The sequence below is a fragment of the Tachypleus tridentatus genome, chromosome 1 (genome assembly GCF_004210375.1).
Source record: "Tachypleus tridentatus isolate NWPU-2018 chromosome 1, ASM421037v1, whole genome shotgun sequence".
NCBI lineage: Eukaryota > Metazoa > Arthropoda > Merostomata > Xiphosura > Limulidae > Tachypleus > Tachypleus tridentatus.
In genome coordinates, this window is record NC_134825.1 from 113215003 (window position 1) to 113242027 (window position 27025).

The following is a 27025-nucleotide window of genomic DNA, read 5'->3' on the forward strand; positions in this document are numbered from 1 at the left end:
AAACACACATAAAGAGTAAAAACACTTATAAACAGAAGAAAACACTCATAAACGGTAGAAAACGCACATAAAGAGTAGAAAACACACATAAACAGTAAAAAACACACATAAACAGTAAAAAAACAAAAATAGAAAATACTCATAAACAGTAGAAAACACATAAAGAGTAAAAACACTCATAAACAGTAGAAAACACATAAACAATAGAAACACACATAAACAGTAGAAAACATAAAAATAGAAAAGACTCATAAGCAGTAGAAAACACACATAAAAAGTAAAAAACACTCATAAACAGAAGAAAACACTCATAAACAATAGAAAACACACATAAAAAGTAAAAAACACTCATAAACAGAAGAAAATACTGATAAACAACAGAAAACACACATAAACAGTAGAAAACAAAAATAGAAAATACTCATCAACAGTAGAAAACACATAAACAATAGAAAACACTAATAAACAATAGAAACACACATAAACAGTAGAAAACATAAAAATATAAAACACACATAAACAGTAGAAAACATAAAAATATAAAACACTCATAAACAGTAGAAAACACACATAAAGAGTAAAAAACACTCATAAACAGAAGAAAACACATATAAAGAGTAAAAAACACTCATAAACAGAAGAAAACACTCATAAACAATAGAAAACACACATAAAAAGTAAAAAACACTCATAAACAGAAGAAAATACTGATAAACAACAGAAAACACACATAAACAGTAGAAAATAAAAATAGAAAATACTCATCAACAGTAGAAAACACATAAAGAGTAAAAAACACATAAACAGTAGAAAACACATAAACATAAACAATAGAAAAACACTCATAAACAATAGAAAACACACATAAAGAGTAAAAACACTCATAAACAGAAGAAAACACATATAAAGAGTAAAAAACACTCATAAACAGAAGAAAACACTCATAAACAATAGAAAACACACATAAAAAGTAAAAACACTCATAAACAGAAGAAAATACTGATAAACAACAGAAAACACACATAAACAGTAGAAAACAAAAATAGAAAATACTCATCAACAGTAGAAAACACATAAAGAGTAAAAAACACTCATCAACAGTAGAAAACACATAAACAATAGAAAACACTAATAAACAATAGAGACACTAATAAACAATAGAAATACTCATAAACAGTAAAAACACAAAAAGAGTAAAAACACTCATAAACAGAAGAAAATACTGATAAACAACAGAAAACACATATAAAGAGTAAAAACACTCATAAACATTAGAAAACACTCATAAACAATAGAAAACACACATAAACAGTAGAAAACAAAAATAGAAAATACTCATCAACAGTAGAAAACACATAAAGAGTAAAAAACACTCATCAACAGTAGAAAACACATAAACAATAGAAAACACTAATAAACAATAGAAACACACATAAACAGTAGAAAACATAAAAATATAAAACACTCATAAACAGTAGAAAAACACATAAAAGAGTAAAAAACACTCATAAAGAGAAAAAAACACATATAAAGAGTAAAAAACACTCATAAACATTAGAAAAAAACATTCATAAACAATAGAAAAACACATAAACAATAGAAAAACATAAAGAATAGAAAACACTCATAAACAGTAGAAACATAAGAATAGAAAAAACACTCATAAACAGTAGAAAACACACATAAACAGTAAAAACAACATAAAAAATAGAAAAACATAAACATAGAAAACATATAAATAGAAAAAAACATAAACAATAGAAAAAACACTCATAAACAGAAAAAAACACATAAACAGTAGAAAACACACATAAACAGTAGAAAACACACATAAACAGTAGAAAAAAAAAAATAGAAAAAAACATAAACAATAGAAAACATAAACAGTAAAAACACATAAACAGTAAAAAACACTCATAAACAATAGAAAACACACATAAACATAGAAAACACACATAAAGAGTAGAAAAACACATAAAAAGTAAAAAAAAATAGAAAACACACATAAACACATAGAAAAAACTAAAATAGAAAAAGACTCATAAACAGTAGAAAACACACATAAACAGTAAAAAAACACATAAAAATAGAAAAACACATAAACAGTAGAAAAAACATAAAAGTAGAAAAAACACACATAAACAAAAAACACACATAAAAAGTAGAAAACACTCATAAACAGAAGAAAAACACATATAAAGAGTACACACAAAACAGTAGAAAACAAAACACACATAAACAATAGAAAACACTCATAAACAATAGAAAACACACATAAACATAGAAAACAAAAAAAAAAAAACACTCATAAACAATAGAAAAAAATAAAACTGATAAACAGTAAAAAACACACATAAACAGTAAAAAAACAAAAATAGAAAATACTCATAAACAGTAGAAAACACATAAAGAGTAAAAACACTCATAAACAGTAGAAAACACATAAACAATAGAAAACACTAATAAACAATAGAAAGACACTAATAAACAATAGAAATACTCATAAACAGTAAAAACACAAAAAGAGTAAAAACACTCATAAACAGAAGAAAATACTGATAAACAACAGAAAACACATATAAAGAGTAAAAACACTCATAAACATTAGAAAACACTCATAAACAATAGAAAACACACATAAACAGTAGAAAACAAAAATAGAAAATACTCATCAACAGTAGAAAACACATAAAGAGTAAAAAACACTCATCAACAGTAGAAAACACATAAACAATAGAAAACACTAATAAACAATAGAAACACACATAAACAGTAGAAAACATAAAAATATAAAACACTCATAAACAGTAGAAAACACACATAAAGAGTAAAAAACACTCATAAAGAAAGAAAACACATATAAAGAGTAAAAAACACTCATAAACATTAGAAAACATTCATAAACAATAGAAAACACAAATAAACAGTAGAAAACATAAGAATAGAAAATACTCATAAACAGTAGAAAACACACATAAAGAGGAAAAAACACTCATAAACAATAGAAAACACACATAAACAGTAGAAAACATATAAATAGAAAATACTCACAAACAATAGAAAACACATAAACAACAGAAAACACACATAAAGAGTAAAAAACACTCATAAACTACAGAAAACACACATAAACAGTAAAAAACATAAAAACAGAAAATACTCATAAACAATAGAAAACACACATAAAGAGTAAAAACACTTATAAACAGAAGAAAACACTCATAAACGGTAGAAAACGCACAAAAAGAGTAGAAAACACACATAAACAGTAGTATAAAAGTTAAAATAGAAAAGACTCATAAGCAGTAGAAAACACACATAAAAAGTAAAAAACACTCATAAACAATAGAAAACACACACAAACAGTAGAAAACACACACAAACAGTAGAAAACATAAAAATAGAAAATACTCACAAACAGTAGAAAACACACATAAAGAGTAAAAACACTCATAAACAGAAGAAAACACTTATAAACGGTAGAAAACGCACATAAAGAGTAGAAAACACACATAAACAGTAGAAAACATAAAAATAGAAAAGACTCATAAGCAGTAGAAAACACACATAAAAAGTAAAAAACACACATAAACAGAAGAAAACACTCATAAACAATAGAAATCACACACAAACAGAAGAAAACATAAAAATAGAAAATACTCATAAACAATAGAAAATACTCATAAACAATAGAAAACACACATAAAGAGTAAAAACACTTATAAACAGAAGAAAACACTCATAAACGGTAGAAAACGCACATAAAGAGTAGAAAACACACATAAACAAAAAAACAAAAATAGAAAATACTCATAAACAGTAGAAAACACATAAAAACACTCATAAACAAAAACACACATAAACAATAGAAAACACTAATAAACAATAGAAACACACATAAACAGTAGAAAACATAAAAATAGAAAAGACTCATAAGCAGTAGAAAACACACATAAAAAGTAAAAAACACTCATAAACAGAAGAAAACACTCATAAACAATAGAAAACACACATAAAAAGTAAAAAACACTCATAAACAGAAGAAAATACTCATAAACAATAGAAAACACACATAAAAAAGTAAAAACACTCATAAACAGAAGAAAAAACACTCATAAACAATAGAAAACACACATAAACAGTAGAAAACACTCAATAAAAGAAGAAAAAACACACATAAACAATAAAAAACACATAAAAAATAAAAAACACACATAAACAGAAGAAAACACTCATAAACATATAGAAAACACACATAAACAGTAGAAAACACACATAAAAGTAAAAAACACACATAACTCATAAACATAAACAGAAGAAAACACACATATAAAGAGTAAAAAACACTCATAAACAGAAGAAAACACTCATAAACAATAGAAAACACACATAAAAAGTAAAAAACACTCATAAACAGAAGAAAATACTGATAAACAACAGAAAACACACATAAACAGTAGAAAACAAAAATAGAAAATACTCATCAACAGTAGAAAACACATAAAGAGTAAAAAACACTCATCAACAGTAGAAAACACATAAACAATAGAAAACACTAATAAACAATAGAGACACTAATAAACAATAGAAATACTCATAAACAGTAAAAACACAAAAAGAGTAAAAACACTCATAAACAGAAGAAAATACTGATAAACAACAGAAAACACATATAAAGAGTAAAAACACTCATAAACATTAGAAAACACTCATAAACAATAGAAAACACACATAAACAGTAGAAAACAAAAATAGAAAATACTCATCAACAGTAGAAAACACATAAAGAGTAAAAAACACTCATCAACAGTAGAAAACACATAAACAATAGAAAACACTAATAAACAATAGAAACACACATAAACAGTAGAAAACATAAAAATATAAAACACTCATAAACAGTAGAAAACACACATAAAGAGTAAAAAACACTCATAAAGAAAGAAAACACATATAAAGAGTAAAAAACACTCATAAACATTAGAAAACATTCATAAACAATAGAAAACACAAATAAACAGTAGAAAAACATAAGAATAGAAAATACTCATAAACAGTAGAACACATAAAGAGGAAAAAACACTCATAAACAGTAGAAAACACACATAAACATATAAATAAAAACACTCATAAACAATAGAAAACACACATAAACAGTAGAAAACATATAAATAGAAAATACTCACAAACAATAGAAAACACATAAACAACAGAAAACACACATAAAGAGTAAAAAACACTCATAAACTACAGAAAACACACATAAACAGTAAAAAACATAAAAACAGAAAATACTCATAAACAATAGAAAACACACATAAAGAGTAAAAACACTTATAAACAGAAGAAAACACTCATAAACGGTAGAAAACGCACATAAAAAAGTAGAAAACACACATAAACAGTATAAAAGTTAAAATAGAAAAGACTCATAAGCAGTAGAAAACACACATAAAAAGTAAAAAACACTCATAAACAATAGAAAACACACACAAACAGTAGAAAACATAAAAATAGAAAATACTCACAAACAGTAGAAAACACACATAAAGAGTAAAAACACTCATAAACAGAAGAAAACACTTATAAACGGTAGAAAACGCACATAAAGAGTAGAAAACACACATAAACAGTAGAAAACAATAGAAAAAACATAAAAATAGAAAATACTCATAAACAGTAGAAAACACACAGAAATAAAAAACACACATAAACAGTAAAAAAACACAAAAAATAAAGAAGAAAACACACATAAACAATAGAAAAACACACATAAACAGTAGAAAACATAAAAATAGAAAATAATCTCATAAACAATAGAAAACACAGAAAATAAAAGAGTAAAAACACTTATAAACAGAAGAAAACACACATAAACAGTAGAAAAAAACATAAACAATAGAAAAACACAAAACACATAAACAATAGAAAACACACATAAACAGTAGAAAAACAATAGAAAATAAAATAGAAAATAAAAAACACTCATAAACAGTAGAAAACACATAAACAATAGAAAACACTCATAAACAATAGAAAACACACATAAACAGTAGAAAACACTAATAAAAAATAGAAAACACACATAAACAGTAGAAAACACTCATAAACAATAGAAAACACACATAAACAGTAAAAAACACATAAACAGTAGAAAACACTCATAAACAATAGAAAACACACATAAACAGTAGAAAAAACAATAGAAAAATAGAAAACACACATAAACAGTAGAAAAACATAAACAGGAAAAAAAAACAACATAAACAGTAGAAAAACACATAAACAATATAAAAACACTCATAAACAATAAAAACACTCATAAACAGAAGAAAACACTCATAAACAATAGAAAAAAAAACACATACATAAAAAAACAGTAGAAAACACTCATAAACAGAAGAAAAACACTCATAAACAATAGAAAACACACATAAACAGTAAAAAACACTCATAAACAGAAGAAAACACTCATAAACAATAGAAAACACACATAAACAGTAGAAAACATAAAAATAGAAAATACTCATAAACAGTAGAAAACACATAAAGAGTAAAAAACACTCATAAACAGAAGAAAACATGATAAACAGTAGAAAACACATATAAACAATAGAAAACACTAATAAACAATAGAAAACACACATAAACAGTAAAAAACACAAAAAATAGTAAAAAACACTCATAAACAGTAGAAAACACACATAAAGAGTAAAAAACACTCATAAACAGAAAAAAACACACATAAAGAGTAAAAACACTCATAAACATAGAAACATTCATAAACAATAGTAGAAAACACACATAAACATAAAATAGAATAAACAATAGAAAAACATAAAGAGTAAAAAACACTCATAAACAGTAGAAAACACTCATAAACAATAGAAAAAACACAGAAAAAACACAAACATAAACATAAAAAAAAACACTCATAAACAGTAGAAAACACATAAAAATAGAAAAAACACATAAACAGTAGAAAACACTCATAAACACTCATAAACAGTAGAAAAACACATAAAATAGTAAAAAACACTCATAAACAGAGAAAACACATAAACAGTAGAAAAAAGTAGAAAACACTCATAAACAGTAGAAAACACTCATAAACAATAGAAAAACTCATAAACAATAGAAAACACACATAAACAGTAGAAAACACTTATAAAAGAAAACACACATAAACAGTAGAAAAACACATAAAGAAAAGACACAAACAGTAGAAAACACACAAAAAAGTAGAAAACACATAAACAGTAGAAAACACTCATAAACAATAGAAAACACACATAAACAGTAGAAAAAACACATAAAAATAGAAAACACTCATAAACAGTAGAAAACACACAAAAGAGTAAAAACACTCATAAAAAACACTCATAAACAGAAGAAAACACTCATAGAAAAACACATAAAGAAAAATAGAAAACACTAATAAACAATAGAAAACACACATAAACAGTAGAAAACATAAACATAAAATAGAAAAACACATAAACAAAAAACATAAAAACTCATAAACATAGAAAAACACATAAAAAACACTCATAAACATAGAAAACACTCATAAACAGTAGAAAACACACATATAAACAGATAGAAAAACACTCATAAACAATAGAAAAACACATAAACATAGAAAAAATAAAAAATAGAAAAACACTCATAAACATAAAAAAGTAGAAAACACTAAAAACACATAAACAACAGAAAAACACATAAACAGTAGAAAAAAAAAATACTCATAAACAGTAGAAAACACACATAAAGAGTAAAAAACACATAAACAATAGAAAAACACATAAACAGTAGAAAAAACATAAACAATAGAAAAAACACACATAAACAGTAGAAAAACACATAAAAAATAGAAAACACTCATAAACAGTAAAAAACACACATAAAAAAGAAAACACACATAAACAGTAAAAACACTCATAAAAAAGTAAAAAACACATAAACATAGAAAACAAAAAGAGTAAAAAACACTCATAGAAGAAAACACTCATAAACAGATAGAAAACACTCATAAAGAATAGAAAACACACATAAACAGAGAAAACATAAAAAATAGAAAACACTCATAAACAGTAAAAACACATAAAGAGTAAAAAAACATCATAAACAATAGAAAACACATAAACAATAAAACACACATAAAAAAACACTCATAAACAATAGAAAACACTCATAAACAATAGAAAACACACATAAACAGTAGAAAAACAAAAAATAGAAAATACTCATAAACAGTAGAAAACACACAAAAGAGAAAACACACATAAACAGTAGAAAACACACACATAAACAGTAAAAAACACATAAAAACAGAAAACAACAGTAGAAAACAAAAAATAGAAAACACTCATAAACAGTAAAAAAACACAAAAGAGTAGAAAACACTCATAAAACAGAAGAAAACACTCATAAACAATAGAAAACACACATAAACAGTAAAACAACAAAAAAAATATAAAAAATACTCATAAACAGTAGAAAACACACAAAAAGAGTAAAAAACACTCATAAACAGAAGAAAACACTGAAAATAAATAAAATAGAAAACACACATAAAGAGTAGAAAACACTAATAAACAATAGAAAACACACATAAACATAGAAAATACTCATAAAAAATAGAAAATACTCATAAACAATAGAAAACACACATAAAGAGTAAAAACACTTATAAACAGAAGAAAACACATATAAAGAGTAAAAAACACTCATAAACAGAAGAAAACACTCATAAACAATAGAAAAACACATAAAAAGTAAAAAAAAAACACTCATAAAAAAGAAAACACACATAAATAGAAAACACTCATAAACAGTAGAAAAACACAAAAAAGAGTAAAAAACAACACTCAAACAGTAGAAAACACATAGAAAACACTCATAGAAAAAACAATAGAAAACAATAAACAATAGAAAATACTCATAAACAGTAAAAAACACAAAAAGAGTAAAAACACTCATAAACAGAAGAAAATACTGATAAACAACAGAAAACACATATAAAGAGTAAAAACACTCATAAACATTAGAAAACACTCATAAACAATAGAAAACACACATAAACAGTAGAAAACAAAAATAGAAAATACTCATCAACAGTAGAAAACACATAAAGAGTAAAAAACACTCATAAACAGTAGAAAACACATAAACAATAGAAAACACTAATAAACAATAGAAACACACATAAACAGTAGAAAACATAAAAATATAAAACACTCATAAACAGTAGAAAACACACATAAAAGAAAAAAAACACTCATAAACAGAAGAAAACACATATAAAGAGTAAAAAACACTCATAAACATTAGAAAACATTCATAAACAATAGAAAACACAAATAAACAGTAGTAAACATAAGAATAGAAAATACTCATAAACAGTAGAAAACACACATAAAGAGTAAAAAACACTCATAAACAGTAGAAAACACACATAAAGAGGAAAAAACAGTAGAAAACATATAAATAGAAAATACTCATAAACAGTAAAAAACACAAAAAGAGTAAAAACACTCATAAACAGAAGAAAATACTGATAAACAACAGAAAACACATATAAAGAGTAAAAACACTCATAAACATTAGAAAACACTCATAAACAATAGAAAACACACATAAACAGTAGAAAACAAAAATAGAAAATACTCATCAACAGTAGAAAACACATAAAAGAGTAAAAAACACTCATCAACAGTAGAAAACACATAAACAATAGAAAACACTAATAAACAATAGAAACACACATAAAAACACTCATAAGCAGAAGAAAACACACATAAACAGTAAAAAACATAAAAACAGAAAATACTCATAAACAATAGAAAACACACATAAAGAGTAAAAACACTTATAAACAGAAGAAAACACTCATAAACGGTAGAAAACGCACATAAAGAGTAGAAAACACACATAAACAGTATAAAACATAAAAATAGAAAAGACTCATAAGCAGTAGAAAACACACATAAAAAGTAAAAAACACTCATAAACAATAGAAAACACACACAAACAGTAGAAAACATAAAAATAGAAAATACTCATAAACAGTAGAAAACACACATAAAGAGTAAAAACACTCATAAACAGAAGAAAACACTTATAAACGGTAGAAAAACACATAAACACATAAAAGAAAACACACATAAACAGTAGAAAACATAAAAATAGAAAAGACTCATAAGCAGTAGAAAACACACATAAAAAGTAAAAAACACACATAAACAGAAGAAAACACTCATAAACAATAGAAATCACACACAAACAGTAGAAAACATAAAAATAGAAAATACTCATAAACAATAGAAAACACACATAAAGAGTAAAAACACTTATAAACAGAAGAAAACACTCATAAACGGTAGAAAACACACATAAAGAGTAGAAAACACACATAAACAGTAAAAAACACACATAAAAAGTAAAAACAAAAATAGAAAATACTCATAAACAGTAGAAAACACATAAAGAGTAAAAACACTCATAAACAGTAGAAAACACATAAACAATAGAAAACACTAATAAACAATAGAAACACACATAAACAGTAGAAAACATAAAAATAGAAAAGACTCATAAGCAGTAGAAAACACACATAAAAAGTATAAAACACTCATAAACAGAAGAAAACACTCATAAACCATAGAAAACACACATAAACAGTAGAAAACATAAAAATAGAAAGTACTCATAAACAATAGAAAACACACATAAAAAGTAAAAAACACTCATAAACAGAAGAAAACACTCATAAACAATAGAAAACACACATAAAAAGTAAAAAACACTCATAAACAGAAGAAAACACTCATAAACAATAGAAAACACACATAAAAAGTAAAAAACACTCATAAACAGAAGAAAACACTCATAAACAATAGAAAACACACATAAACAGTAGAAAACATAAAAATATAAAATACTTACAAACAGTAGAAAACACAAAAAGAGTAAAAACACTCATAAACAGAAGAAAACACTGATAAACAACAGAAAACACATATAAAGAGTAAAAACACTAATAAACAATAGAAACACACATAAACAGTAGAAAACATAAAAATAGAAAACACTCATAAACAGTAGAAAACACACATAAAAAACACTCATAAAAAAACACACATAAACAATAGAAAACACATATAAAGAGTAAAAAACACATAAACATAAACATTAGAAAACATTCATAAAGAATAGAAAACACACATAAAGAGTAAAAAACACTCATAAATATAGAAAACACATATAAAGAGTAAAAAAACACTCATAAACATTAGAAAACATTCATAAACAATAGAAAACACAAATAAACAGTAGAAAACATTAGAATAGAAAATACTCATAAACAGTAGAAAACACACATAAAGAGTAAAAAACACTCATAAACAGTAGAAAACACACATAAAGAGGAAAAACAAACACATAAACATATAAATAGAAAAAACACTCATAAACAGTAGAAAACACATAAACTACAGAAAACACACATAAACAGTAAAAAACACAAAAAGAGTAAAAACACTCATAAACAGAAGAAAACACTCATAAACAATAGAAAAAACATAAACAATAAAAAAACAAAAAAAAACACATAAAAAATAGAAAACACTTATAAACAGTAGAAAACACAAAAAGAGTAAAAACACTCATAAACAGAAGAAAACACTGATAAACAACAGAAAACACATATAAAGAGTAAAAACACTAATAAACAATAGAAACACACATAAACAGTAGAAAACATAAAAATAGAAAACACTCATAAACAGTAGAAAACACACATAAAGAGTAAAAAACACTCATAAACAGAAGAAAAAACACATATAAAGACTCATAAAAAAACACTCATAAACATTAGAAAAATCACAATAGAAAACACATAAACAATAGAAAACACAAATAAACAGAAGAAAACATAAGAATAGAAAATACTCATAAACAGTAGAAAACACATAAAACAGTAAAAAACACTCATAAACATTAGAAAACACACATAAAAAAGTAGAAAACACAATAAAAATAGAAAACTCATAAACATTAGAAAACATTCATAAAGAATAGAAAACACACATAAAAAGTAAAAAACACTCATAAACAGAAGAAAACACTGATAAACAACAGAAAACACATATAAAGAGTAAAAACACTAATAAACAATAGAAACACACATAAACAGTAGAAAACATAAAAATAGAAAACACTCATAAACAGTAGAAAACACACATAAAGAGTAAAAAACACACATAAACATTAGAAAAACACATAAAAAACACATAAACAAAAAAACACACATAAACATTAGAAAACACATTCATAAACAATAGAAACACACATAAACAGTAAAAACACTCATAGAAAAAACATAAACATAAAAGTAAAAAACAAAAAACACATAAACATAAAAAAACACTCATAAACAATTAAAACACTCATAAACAATAAAAAAAACATTCATAGAAAAAAGAATAAAAAAAAAAACACATAAAGAGTAAAAAACACTCATAAACAGAAGAAAACACATATAAAGAGTAAAAAACACTCATAAACATTAGAAAACATTCATAAACAATAGAAAACACACATAAACAGTAGAAAAAACATAAAATAGAAAAGACTCATAAACAGTAGAAAACACACATAAAGAGTAAAAAACACTCATAAACAGTAGAAAACACACATAAAGAGGAAAAAACAGTAGAAAACATATAAATAGAAAATACTCATAAACAGTAAAAAACACAAAAAGAGTAAAAACACTCATAAACAGAAGAAAATACTGATAAACAACAGAAAACACATATAAAGAGTAAAAACACTCATAAACATTAGAAAACACTCATAAACAATAGAAAACACACATAAACAGTAGAAAACAAAAATAGAAAATACTCATCAACAGTAGAAAACACATAAAGAGTAAAAAACACTCATCAACAGTAGAAAACACATAAACAATAGAAAACACTAATAAACAATAGAAACACACATAAACAGTAGAAAACATAAAAATATAAAACACTCATAAACAGTAGAAAACACACATAAAGAGTAAAAAACACTCATAAACAGAAGAAAACACATATAAAGAGTAAAAAACACTCATAAACATTAGAAAACATTCATAAACAATAGAAAACACAAATAAACAGTAGAATAGAAAATACTCATAAAAGTAGAAAAACATAAGAATAGAAAATACTCATAAACAGTAGAAAACACACATAAAGAGAAAACACACATAAAATAAAACACTCATAAACAGTAGAAAAACACATAAATACATAAAAAAATAAAGTAGAAAAACACATAAAATAGAAAATACTCATAAACAGTAGAAAAACACATAAACAGTAGAAAAACAACATCATAACACATAGAAAAAAAGAAAACACTCATAAACAATAGAAAACACATATAAAGAGTAAAAAACACTCATAAACATTAGAAAACACTCATAAACATAGAAAAACACATAAACAGTAGAAAACACACATAAACAGTAGAAAACACACATAAACAATAGAAAAAAACATAAACAGTAGAAAACAGAAAATAAACACTCATAAACAGTAGAAAAACACATAAAGAATAAAAACACTAGAAAACATCATAAACAGTAGAAAAAATAAACATAGAAAACACTCATAAACAATAGAAAAACACACATAAAACAATAGAAAACACTCATAAACAATAGAAAACACACATAAACAGTAAAAAACACATAAACAGAAGAAAACACTCATAAACAGTAGAAAACACACATAAAGAGTAAAAACACTCATAAACATAGAAAACACACATAAACAGTAGAAAAAACACACATAAAGAGAAAACACTCATAAACAATAAAACACATAGAAAACACTCAAAAAACATAAACACATAGAAAAAAACAATAGAAAACATCATAAACAATAGAAAACACACATATAAACAGTAAAAAACACATATAAACATAAACAAAAAAACACTCATAAACAGTAGAAAACACACTCATAAACAGTAAGAAAACACACATAAACAGTAGAAAACAAACATAAACAATAGTAGAAAAAAAATAGAAAAAAATAGAAAACACTCATAAACAGTAGAAAACACACATAAAAAAAACACACATAAAAAAGTAAAAAACACTCATAAACAATAGAAAAACACATAAACAATAAACACTCATAAACAGTAGAAAAAAACATAAAAATAAAAAACACTCATAAACAATAGAAAACACACATAAAGAGTAAAAAACACATAAACAGAAGAAAACAAACATAAACGGTAGAAAAAACACAGAAAAAACATAAAGAGTAAAAAACATAAAAAAAACATAAACACATAAAGGAAAAACAGTAGAAAACACTCATAAAAGAAGAAAATACTCATAAACAGTAGAAAAACACAAAAATAAAAAGAAAACACTCATAAAATAGACTCATAAACAGTAGAAAACACACATAAAAAGTAAAAAACACTCATAAACAGAAGAAAACACTCATAAACAATAGAAAACACACATAAACAGTAGAAAACATAAAAATAGAAAATACTCATAAACAGTAAAAAACACAAAAAGAGTAAAAACACTCATAAACAGAAGAAAATACTGATAAACAACAGAAAACACATATAAAGAGTAAAAACACTCATAAACATTAGAAAACACTCATAAACAATAGAAAACACACATAAACAGTAGAAAACAAAAATAGAAAATACTCATCAACAGTAGAAAACACATAAAGAGTAAAAAACACTCATCAACAGTAGAAAACACATAAACAATAGAAAACACTAATAAACAATAGAAACACACATAAACAGTAGAAAACATAAAAATATAAAACACTCATAAACAGTAGAAAACACACATAAAGAGTAAAAAACACTCATAAACAGAAGAAAACACATATAAAGAGTAAAAAACACTCATAAACATTAGAAAACATTCATAAACAATAGAAAACACAAATAAACAGTAGTAAACATAAGAATAGAAAATACTCATAAACAGTAGAAAACACACATAAAGAGTAAAAAACACTCATAAACAGTAGAAAACACACATAAAGAGGAAAAAACACTCATAAACAATAGAAAACACACATAAACAATAGAAAACATATAAATAGAAAATACTCATAAACAATAGAAAACACACATAAAGAGGAAAAACACTCATAAACAGAAGAAAACACATAAACAACAGAAAACACACATAAAGAGTAAAAAACACTCATAAACTACAGAAAACACACACAAACAGTAGAAAACATAAAAATAGAAAATATTTATAAACAGTAGAAAACACACATAAAGAGAAAAAACACTCATAAATAGTAGAAAACACATATACAATACAATAGAAAACACTAATAAACAATAGAAAACACACATAAACAGTAGAAAACATAAAAATAGAAAACACTCATAAACAGTAGAAAAACACACATAAAGAGTAAAAAACACTGATAAGGAGAAGAAAACACTCATAAACAACAGAAAACACACATAAATAGTAAAAAACACTCATAAACTACAGAAAACATACATAAACAGTAGAAAACATAAAAATAGAAAATACTAATAAACAGTAGAAAACACACATAAAGAGTAAAACGCTCATAAACATCTGTCCTCCATAATACTAGTGTAAAATATAAAATATAAAACTGTCATCCATATTACTAGTGTGAGATATAAAATATACACCTGTCATCTATAATAGTAGTGTAAAATATAAAATATACATCTGTCCTCCATAATACTAGTGTAAAATATAAAATATACATCTGTCATCCATAGTACTAGTGTAAGATATAAAATATACACCTGTCATCTATAAAACTAGTGTAAAATATAAAATATACTCCTGTCATCTATAATAATAGTGTAAAATATAAAATATACATTTGTTATCCATAACTAGTGTAAAATATAAAATATACATCTGTCATCTATAATACTTGTGTAAAATATAAAATATACACCTGTCATCCATAATACTAGTGTAAAATATAAAATATACTCCTGCCATCTATAATACTAGTGTAAAATATAAAATATACTCCTGTATACATAATACTCATCCAAAATATAAAATACACATCTCTCATCTATCATACTTGTGTAAAATATAAAATATACACCTGTCATCAATAATACTAATGTACAATATAAAATATTCACCGGTCATCCATAATACTAGTGTAAAATATAAAATATACATCTGTCATCTATAATACTAGTGTATAATATAAAATATACACCTTTAACCAGTTCACTCATGATATTACTATAAGTTATAAAAATATGAAACACACAGAAAGGATGTTGTACAAAATGAGAATTGTTTTTGTTCCAATAATTTGGATTTTATTTCTTGTTAACTTATGATTGAACGCAATTTATCAATCGGTTTCAGTTGTGAAATGGGGCGTTCACCTCATAATAAAACTGCTTTTAATAGGAACCAAGTAGATTATTACTCCAAAGAGTAAATCTTTTTGTTACCAAATATAAAAAGACAGAAGAGTGAAAAAGTATTTTCCGTTTTTAACTTAAAATTAAAAACGTTCGACCTTTTTTAACAAACGTTTTAAAGCTGTATATGTCAAATCGTTAAGAAGAAAGCTGGTTCCTGTATCAAACATATAGGAAGAGAGCTGGTTTCTATAACAGCTTTCAACTTATTCTAAGTTTGAACTATAACTTACATTAATTTCATGTTAGACCCATCAAATGTGTTCATGTTTAGCATGCAGTAAATGCTTGCTCTTCATGTTATATGTACAACCTGATTGATCACTGACATCATCCTTCATGTTATATGTACAACCTGATTAATCACTGACATCATCTTTCATGTTATATGTACAACCTGATTGATCACTGACATCATCCTTCATGTTACATGTACAACCTGATTGATCACTGACATCATCCTTCATGTTACATGTACAACCTGATTAATCACTGACATCATCCTTCATGTTATATGTACAACCTGATTAATCACTGACATCATCCTTCATGTTATATGTACAACCTGATTAATCACTGACATCATCCTTCATGTTACATGTACAACCTGATTGATCACTGACATCATCCTTCATGTTATATGTACAACCTGATTAATCACTGACATCATCCTTCATGTTATATGTACAACCTGATTAATCACTGACATCATCCTTCATGTTATATGTACAACCTGATTAATCACTGACATCATCCTTCATGTTATATGTACAACCTGATTGATCACTGACATCATCCTTCATGTTATATGTACAACCTGATTAATCACTGACATCATCCTTCATGTTATATGTACAACCTGATTAATCACTGACATCATCCTTCATGTTATATGTACAACCTGATTAATCACTAACATCATCTTTCATGTTATATGTACAACCTGATTAATCACTGACATCATCCTTCATGTTACATGTACAACCTGATTAATCACTGACATCATCCTTCATGTTACATGTACAACCTGATTAATCACTGACATCATCCTTCATGTTATATGTACAACCTGATTAATCACTAACATCATCCTTCATGTTATATGTACAACCTGATTGTTCACTGACATCATCCTTCATGTTATATGTACAACCTGATTAATTACTGACATCATCCTTCATGTTATATGTACAACCTGATTAATCACTAACATCATCTTTCATGTTATATGTACAACCTGATTAATCACTGACATCATCCTTCATGTTACATGTACAACCTGATTAATCACTGACATCATCCTTCATGTTACATGTACAACCTGATTAATCACTGACATCATCCTTCATGTTATATGTACAACCTGATTAATCACTAACATCATCCTTCATGTTATATGTACAACCTGATTAATCACTGACATCATCCTTCATGTTATATGTACAACCTGATTAATCACTGACATCATCCTTCATGTTATATGTACAACCTGATTAATCACTGACATCATCCTTCATGTTTTATGTACAACCTGATTAATCACTGACATCATCTTTCATGTTATATGTACAACCTGATTAATCACTGACATCATCCTTCATGTTATATGTACAACCTGATTAATCACTGACATCATCCTTCATGTTATATGTACAACCTGATTAATCACTGACATCATCCTTCATGTTATATGTACAACCTGATTAATCACTGACATCATCCTTCATGTTATATGTACAACCTGATTAATCACTGACATCATCCTTCATGTTACATGTACAACCTGATTAATCACTGACATCATCCTTCATGTTACATGTACAACCTGATTGATCACTGACATCATCCTTCATGTTATATGTACAACCTGATTAATCACTGACATCATCTTTCATGTTACATGTACAACCTGATTGATCACTGACATCATCCTTCATGTTTTATGTACAACCTGATTAATCACTGACACCAACCTTCATGTTATATGTACAACCTGATTAATCACTGACATCATCCTTCATGTTATATATACAACCTGGTTAATCACTGACATCATTCTTCATGTTATATGTACAACCTGATTAATCACTGACATCATCCTTCGTGTTATATGTACAACCTGATTAATCACTGACATCATCCTTCGTGTTATATGTACAACCTGATTAATCCGAAAGACACGAGAAGAAAATTTTGGGTAGCATATAATATTGGATAAATTGTTTATAGATATATTATTTCTGATGTAACGCGATCTTTGATTCTTAACGAAGGGCGTCTGCTCGGAGCATTCTTACACATAAAGCATGAATCGTTTTGCCTTTTGTGTTACAATTTATTTTTTACTGTTGATAGTAAATAAAACAGTGCAATCTAGATATGTTCCGATGTGTCACAGAAACAAAGTTCAAGGGGCTTATAGCTCTAATATACGTGGCTCGGTCCTCGCGATGACCACAACAAGGGCCAGTTGGCTGGAGTCGGATCAAGAGAACTATGACTTTTATTGTGTACAAGGGTTTTAACGCAAAGAGCAATAATAAGTGGACGTAGAAAATGGGCTGACGTTGTTGTATTCAAGTTATTAATAAGAAACAGTTGTCCAGAGATGTCCACTGCACTTCATGTTATAAATATTATACCATGACGAATGATAGAAAAAAAAACAAAGAAAATTGTCAAATGTCGTTACAGGTTAACTGGAGGTCTTATTTTATGTCTGTTATGGGTGTCTTGAATCATAGCAATAGAACAATATGCTTACTGTATAAATACATATGTGTGTGTGTGTATACAAAGCTATTAAATATATTGTCTTCTTTGCAATTTGAAATAGTTTAAGGACGCCGGTTACACTCGTCTTTACGTTATGAGTCTATGACGTTATTCGTGCTAACTATCGAATACGCCTGGTCACGGAAATAAATATATTTATTTGTGGTATTAAGCAAAAAACAAAACAAAAAAAAACACCCTTGGGCAATTAATATTCTCAATTGCAGCCGTAATGGAAATTGGAATATTTGAGTTTTAAACTCTTCCAATTTATTATACGTACCATCGTTCTGGGTTCTAAGTCGTTCTCGAATCTCCAACAAATAGCACCCTGCAGACGTTGTTAACCACCTAATTTACCAGATTCCAAAATCACAGTAACCAAGCACCTGATCCGTTCGTGTTTCCCATTTCTATCGTGCCCCAGGGAGCAGTATAGAACGTTAACTCGAAACAGTCAGGAAAAGCTCTCTGGATTCGTCGAAATCGCTGATAGCTTATGTACTGTAATCAATGTCGAAACACGTGCGTGTGGCTCTACAGAAGACATCTCGCGAGTGAACCGCATAAACTTTCAAACATCGAAGTCATTTAATTTATAATACCTTCTATGATTTCCACTTCTTCTGTAGTCAGTAATATATAACTATATATAATGTTTCCATCTTCTGTGTGAGTATATGGTTCATTCTAGAGATTATAGTAGGAAAATGAACAAGGGAAAGGCTTCATTGTCAACTGTTCTACATGAGTGAAATATTCACCGATATGGTTGGATAATTTCCTCACGATGTATTGTGTTCCACATATTTCCAGTGGAAGATAATTACAAGAGATATAAACATTATGTAGCTAATATATCAACGTGCAAACATAAGCAACTTGACACACAACGAATTATTTGTACAATAATTCACTCAGTCTTTATGGCCAAAGGAATAACTTATTAGATACATAAATGGATATATGGACGTAGACAGAAAAACAGATGGACAGACAGATACAGACAAAGAGGTGAGTACACATTTGTTCTCAGAGAGATATACAATTAATAGTTATAAATAGACAGAAAAGCAGACGGATAGAAAGAGACAGTTTATTTCTAGCTAAGCACAAAGCTATACAAAGGGTTATCTGAGCTTTGCTGGTATCGAACCCCGCCTGTGCCACTGGGAGACAGAGAGACACAGAAAAGTAGGTATACAGATATATTTAGAAAAACAGATAAATAAATATATTACATATATTGGACGCAGATATACGGAAAGACAAATATACAGATATATATAAAGAGAGGCGCAGACGAAAAGACGTGAAAGGACGTTTTACTGTATGACCTAATGTACCCCACGTGTTTATTAGTTACGTACTGTCTGAACTCCAGAGTTTACAGGTGTTTTACACCTGCAGACTCGATTTGTTTAATTTCTGATATGACTAATTACCAATGAGTAGTGGAGATCAAATTTGTCAGTCAGGTTCACTGACAAAAAAATCGATGTTTAAATTTTCTTATTGGTTACGACCACACCAGGCCGACCAATAACCAGGCCGTTTATTCGCCAACCCGTAGTGTTTATCTCTCTGTAAGAATGGTGTTTAGGTATGACACTCCTACTAGCCACTGATAACATCGGTGGTCACAGCAGATAGCCCGATGTGACTAAACTATAAGAAAACACAAATACAAGCCACTGGTAACAAAGTCGAGAAGAGACTTTTTTTTTTTTTTAATAATGAGGCTTACGTTCATATAGCCCTGCATGGCCAGGTGAGTTAAGGCGTTCGACTCGCAATCTGAGGGTTGCGGGTTTGAATTCCCGCAACCCTAAATAAACTCGTCCTTTCAGCTGTGGAGACGTTATACGTGACGGTTAGTACTAATATTCGTTGTAAAAGGGCAACCCAAGAGTTGGCGGATGGTGGTGTTGACAAGCTGTCTTCTCTCCAGTCTATCACTGCTAAATTAGGGATAGCTAATGCAAATAGCCCTCGTTTAGCTTTTCGTGAAATTCAAAACAACCCTGCTGGCCCGGCTTGGCCAAGTGATTAGGACGCTCGACTCGTAATCTGAGGGTCGCGCTTTCGAATCCCCGTTACCCCAAACATGCTCGCCCTTTCAGCTTTTTACTGCTAAATTAGGGAGAGATAGTGCAGACAGCCCTCGTGTAGCTTTTCGAGAAATTTAGAATAGTCAAAACAATAGTGTGTCAGTCTGTTGTCGAAAGTCTAAAGTCAGTGTTAAAAACTGAAGATAATCTGAGTTTATCTTCTTGGATCCAAAGCTGCACATATACCCATTCATGCTCTATCTTGTTTGTTTGTTTTTGAATTTCGCACAAAGCTACTCGAGGGCTACCTGTGCTAGCCGTCCCTAATTTAGCAGTCTAAGACTAGAGGGAAGGCAGCTAGTCATCACCACCCACCGCCAACTCTTGGGCTACTCTTTTACTAACGAATAGTGGGTTGACCGTCACATTATAACGCCCCCACGGCTGAAAGGGCGAGCATGTTTGGCACGACGGGGATGCGAACCCGCGACCCTCAGATTATGAGTCGCACGCCTTAACGCGCTTGGCCATGCCGGGCCTCATGCTCTATCTACCGAATTTATAGAAACCCTGTCTTTAGCACTTTAAACCATTAGACTCACCACTTAGCCATTAACTACTTAATAGAGTTGGTCATTTACGCGGCTCACTGAATAAACCTAGAGGACAGAGGTCAGAGACACTATAAACTATCCGGAACTTAGAACTGCTGACCAGAAAAATGGAGGGCTACTAGCAAGTATCACACGCGGCTCGTGCTACTGATCTTGACCGATTTTGCCAGTTATAAACTTTTCAGATTATCGTAGCTCGAACCTCGACCCTTTCACACAGTCTCGATAATCCATACGTCACACGCGGTACGCTTAAAAACCGAAAGTTTACATTTCAAAGAGACTATCTTCTTAAGACCGAACTGAACCATCCAAACTATTTATCACAAGAACCGAATGTTTTTCTTCTTGATTTGTACTTTGAGTTTTTTTTTGTTTTTTTAGGTGTAAAAGTAATTATAGTCAGTTTCCAGTGGTCGCTGGACACATATTGGAACTTGAATATGAAAACGGAAACAAATCGATAATTTTAGAATGATACTGGTAGGTATTAATTAGCTACACGAGGGCTATCTTTGCTAGCCGTCCCTAATTTAGCAGTGTAAGACCAAGGGGAAGGTAGTCATCACCACCTACCCCCCACTCTTGGGCTACTTACTCTTTACCGACGAATAATGAGATTGACCGTCACATTATAACGCTCCCACGGCTGAAAGGACAAGCATGTTTGGTGTTTGGTGCGACGGGGATTCGAACCTCCGACTCTCAGATTATGAGTCGAACGCCTTAACACACCGGGCCATGCTGGACCTCCGAAAGGAAAATAGGGGTAGACAAGCCTTTAAAGTTGCCCGGGCAACACCAGAACGTGCCCACTTTGCAAACATGACTTTGTGTACGTATAAGCAGAGCCTTCTTGAATCTGTAGTCTGACCATTTGTATACATATATGCAGAGCCTTGAATCTATAGTCTGACCATTTGTATACATATATGCAGAGCCTTGAATCTATAGTCTGACCATTTGTATACATATATGCAAAGCCTTGAATCTATAGTCTGAAGAGTATAAGTTTGTGGTATTACCTTGTAGATAATTACATCAACAGAACAGTATTTTATAAACATCTTGTTAAATGTTCTATTCGTGGATAACATTTAAAAATCAAACCAGCGTTTCTTTGTTATTTCCTTCCATCTTCGGCATCCCTTCTTACTATGTAGACTTGCGTTAAAACACAGAAATTAACGTGTATTGCGCACTTACCCTTAAATGAAAAGTACAACATTTTAGGCTGGTCGTGATAAAATCATTATATCAGCAATTGTTGTTGTTTCAGTACTCCTGTCATTTTGTTTTTGTTCGTCAGGTCTCTGTTATATAGAATAATTAAAGTCTCAGTTTCTTTTATTTGTTAATGTAGCATTATCGAAAGGAAAGTTCCCTCAGACTAGCACATTTTTAACTTGCATAGGGTTTTGGAAAATGTGCGAATGTAAATGTTAACAGTTTATAAGCATGGCGTGTAAACGTGGTTCATCTTCTATATGCAGTTCTCTTTGCAAATGATTTATTTGTCTTATGTTTTCTTTATCGTGACAAAGGCATGTAATATACAGAGTTCATTGGCCACAGCTGTCGACAAAATCGGCACATCGAGTGGTTTGGTCAGTTTGTTGTTTTTGCTGATACGCACTCAAGTGGAAGCTTACTAAAGGAATCCAAACACTTGATGCAACGTGTTTATCGACTATTTGTTTGATGATGCGGATTTCTGTTAGCGTTCTTGACTTTACATAAACGGTCTACTGTCTTCAGTCTGCGCGAGCTACGCGACTGACCGCGCTTTGGCTCTCTTCTCCACCGGAATTTTCTTTTTCCCCGTGTAAAACGTTCGAATGGAGGGCCGTTAAAGGTCTTCAAGTACGTTTTATTTCTGATCTCACGACTGAAGATCTTCCCAGGAGGGAGCCTATCACGTGACTTGTGTAAAGTGCATTTCCTGTAAACACGTGATGTTGACTCATTATCTGAGACAACCGACTCATCTTCTTCTAAACCAGTCTGGCACTTTCTTGTTCAAACATTCTAGATAACTAACTCATTTCCGATCAGAAAGGACCAACTTCCTGTCAGAATCGAACAACTTCCTCTTAGATCTGATTAAATTCCTATCAGAACTGACTGACTTCCTTTCAGATTCGGTCAACTTCCTATCAGGAAGGACCAACTTTCTCTAAGATCTAATTAACTTCATTTCCGAACTGACTAACTTCCTGTTAGAATCTGACAATTCCTCTTAAATCTGATTAAATTCTTATCAGAACTGACTAACTTCCTTTCAGATTCGGTCAACTTCCTATTAGGAAGGACCAACTTCCTCTGAGATTTAATTAACTTCATTTCCGAACTGACTGACTTCCTGCTAGAATCGGCCAACTTCCTATCAGGAAGAAGTAACTTTCTCTTAGATCTAGTTAAATTAATGTCGTAATTGACTGAAATCTTGTTATAATTGGTCAAATAATCTAATTCTTGTTCTAAATGTCTATCATCTTCTCGGGACTGGTTGTTCTATCTTTAGTAAAAGTTAACTTCCTGTCGGAAGTGACTGTTTCTATCGTAACTGATCAATTATTTCCTGTTAGAACAAGCTAACTTTTTGTTAAATTTGTATTAAATCACAGGTTGTATAATATTTGTGAGAAGAAAGAAAAACACGTTGTAATATCCCTTTCTGATTGTTTTTAAACACCGTGTTTGATTTTACTGTCTAAAGGGAGAAAATATGTCACGTATTTTACTGGTAATTCAGGAACTTTGCACGTGTATATCTAATGTTTCACACACAAAGACTGTAGCTACATACGCTTATATCTACTTGGGATTTTTCATCATTACTATACCCCCATCCTCCAGTAGCACAGCTGTAATTATGATGGTTCACGCTGCTAAAAAACGGGTTTCGATACTTGTGATGGACGTAACAACGATAGCTGGTTGTGTGGCTTTGTGCTTAGCAAGAAACAAACAGACCATCTAGGCTATCTACAAGTAAACAAGTGAAATCATATAGACATTTATCTAAATTCAGTCAGTCGAGTTAATGTTTTCAACTTAAATCGAATATTAATAATCGTTAAACACCTAGTACTTTCACGACTTCTCTTCAGATCAAATCCCAGGACAAAGTAGCCGTAACTACGTTCATGTAACGATAGCTCGGCATGGCCAGTTGGTTAACACACTCGAGTCGTAATCCGAGGGTAGCGGGTTCGAATCCCTGTGACACCAAACTGCTCGCCTCTTTCAGCCGTGGGAGCGTTATAATGTGACGGCAAATCCCACTATTCGTTGGTAAAAAGAGTAACCCAAGAGGTGGCGGTGGATGGTGATGACTAGCTATCTTCCTCTAGTCTTACACTGCTAAATGGGCCCAGCATGGTCAGGTGGGTTAAGGCGTTCGATTCGTAATCTGAGGGTCGCGGGTTCGAATCTCCGAGACACCAAAGACGCTCGCCGCTTTCAGCCGTGGGGGCGTTATAATGTAACGATCAATCCACTATTCGTTGACAAAATAGTAGCCCAAGAGTTGGCGGCGGGTGGTTGTGACTAACTGCCTTCCCTCTAAGTCTTACACTGCTAAATTAGGGAAGGCTAGCGCATTTTGCGCTCGAATAGTTTTGCGCGAAATTCCAAAACAAACAAAAATGTATAATGAATACGATTGCGCCTGCTCTTATTGGTGGAATAAGTTCACGTGCTCTGAGCTGTGAAAGCTCATACCGATTTGTCCCGACTGTTGATTTTATTAAAAAACGTAAAAGCAATGAATAACAAGTAATTTTGTTTATCGCGTACGAAGATCGTAAGAGTTTGTTGCTCAAGTTTTCTCACAGTCGTTTCTACTACAGTAATATTAGTGTATTTCTTCTTCCTTTTCCACAGCCTTGGGCCACGTCAATCAAAAGATATGACAAAGTGAATATCGACACGTATGAAAAATGAGGTGAGGAAACAAGTAGATGGTCCCTATGAGAATCGTCTAGCTGATTTTGACCGTCAAAGAAAATTAGCTCCATCTCCTCACGGGTCCTGTAACTGCTGGCAGCCACATCTTGTGCCTTTCTTTCCCTCCTATATTTCTCTCTATTTATCCATCCATTGCTTTTGACGAATGGATCCCTTGGTCCCCCTGAAGTCATTAAACAAGGAGCCACGCAGTGAGATGAGTTTAACACGTGCCACTGGAAAGTTACGTCAGGGATGTTCATAACAGCTACATGGCTAGTGGAATGTGGCGATTTTTCATCACCAGGAAAGTTTCTGATTGATGGATATGTGTGTTTGGAAGGAGGGAAAGAGGATAAAACTTTTATTTCTTAACTTTCTCTGCTTAGTTTTATTTTCACGGGCTGTACTTGAAAACAAAATTGTTGAAAGTGCACATATGTGTTTTTTATGCATGTGTAACGAAAAGAACAGTTTTATATATCAACAACACATATAAATGTACGAAAACGTGTTTATTTATATTATGTATAAATTTCACTTTTTATGCAAGCAGTAGTGCCTGTCAAGAGATATATATGTGTGCACACCATACATGATAGCATTCGAGTTTTAATTTACGTCGTATCCTCTAAGACAATCTGGGGCCATGCGTGAACTAATGGTTAGAGCGCCGGATCTGCAGTTGCCGTGGTTCACGTCCCGTTACGGCAGAAAAGTCAAATTCCGGACTTTCAGGCCGTGGATGCGTTATAGGTGTGAGAGTTAAGCCCCACTATTCGATAACATAAGAGTGCTTCCTACCTTCTAGTGTATCAGTTGAAAGTTTTTGCGAAGAATATCCGAAAACAAGCAAACAAAACAAATTATTTCTTGAGAGAAAAGTTTGGTTTGAATCTCGCGCAAAGTTACACGAGGGCTTTGTGTGCCAGCCGTCCATAATTTAGCAGTGTAAGAATAGAGGGAAGGCAGCTAGTCATCACCACACGCCGCCAACTGTTGGGCTACTCTTTTACCAGCGAACAGTGGGATTGACCGTCACGGCTGAAGGGACGAGCGTGTTTGGTGTGAGGGGACTCGACCCGCGACCCTCGAATTACGAATCGAGTGCATTAACCGCAAAAGTTGGCGGTG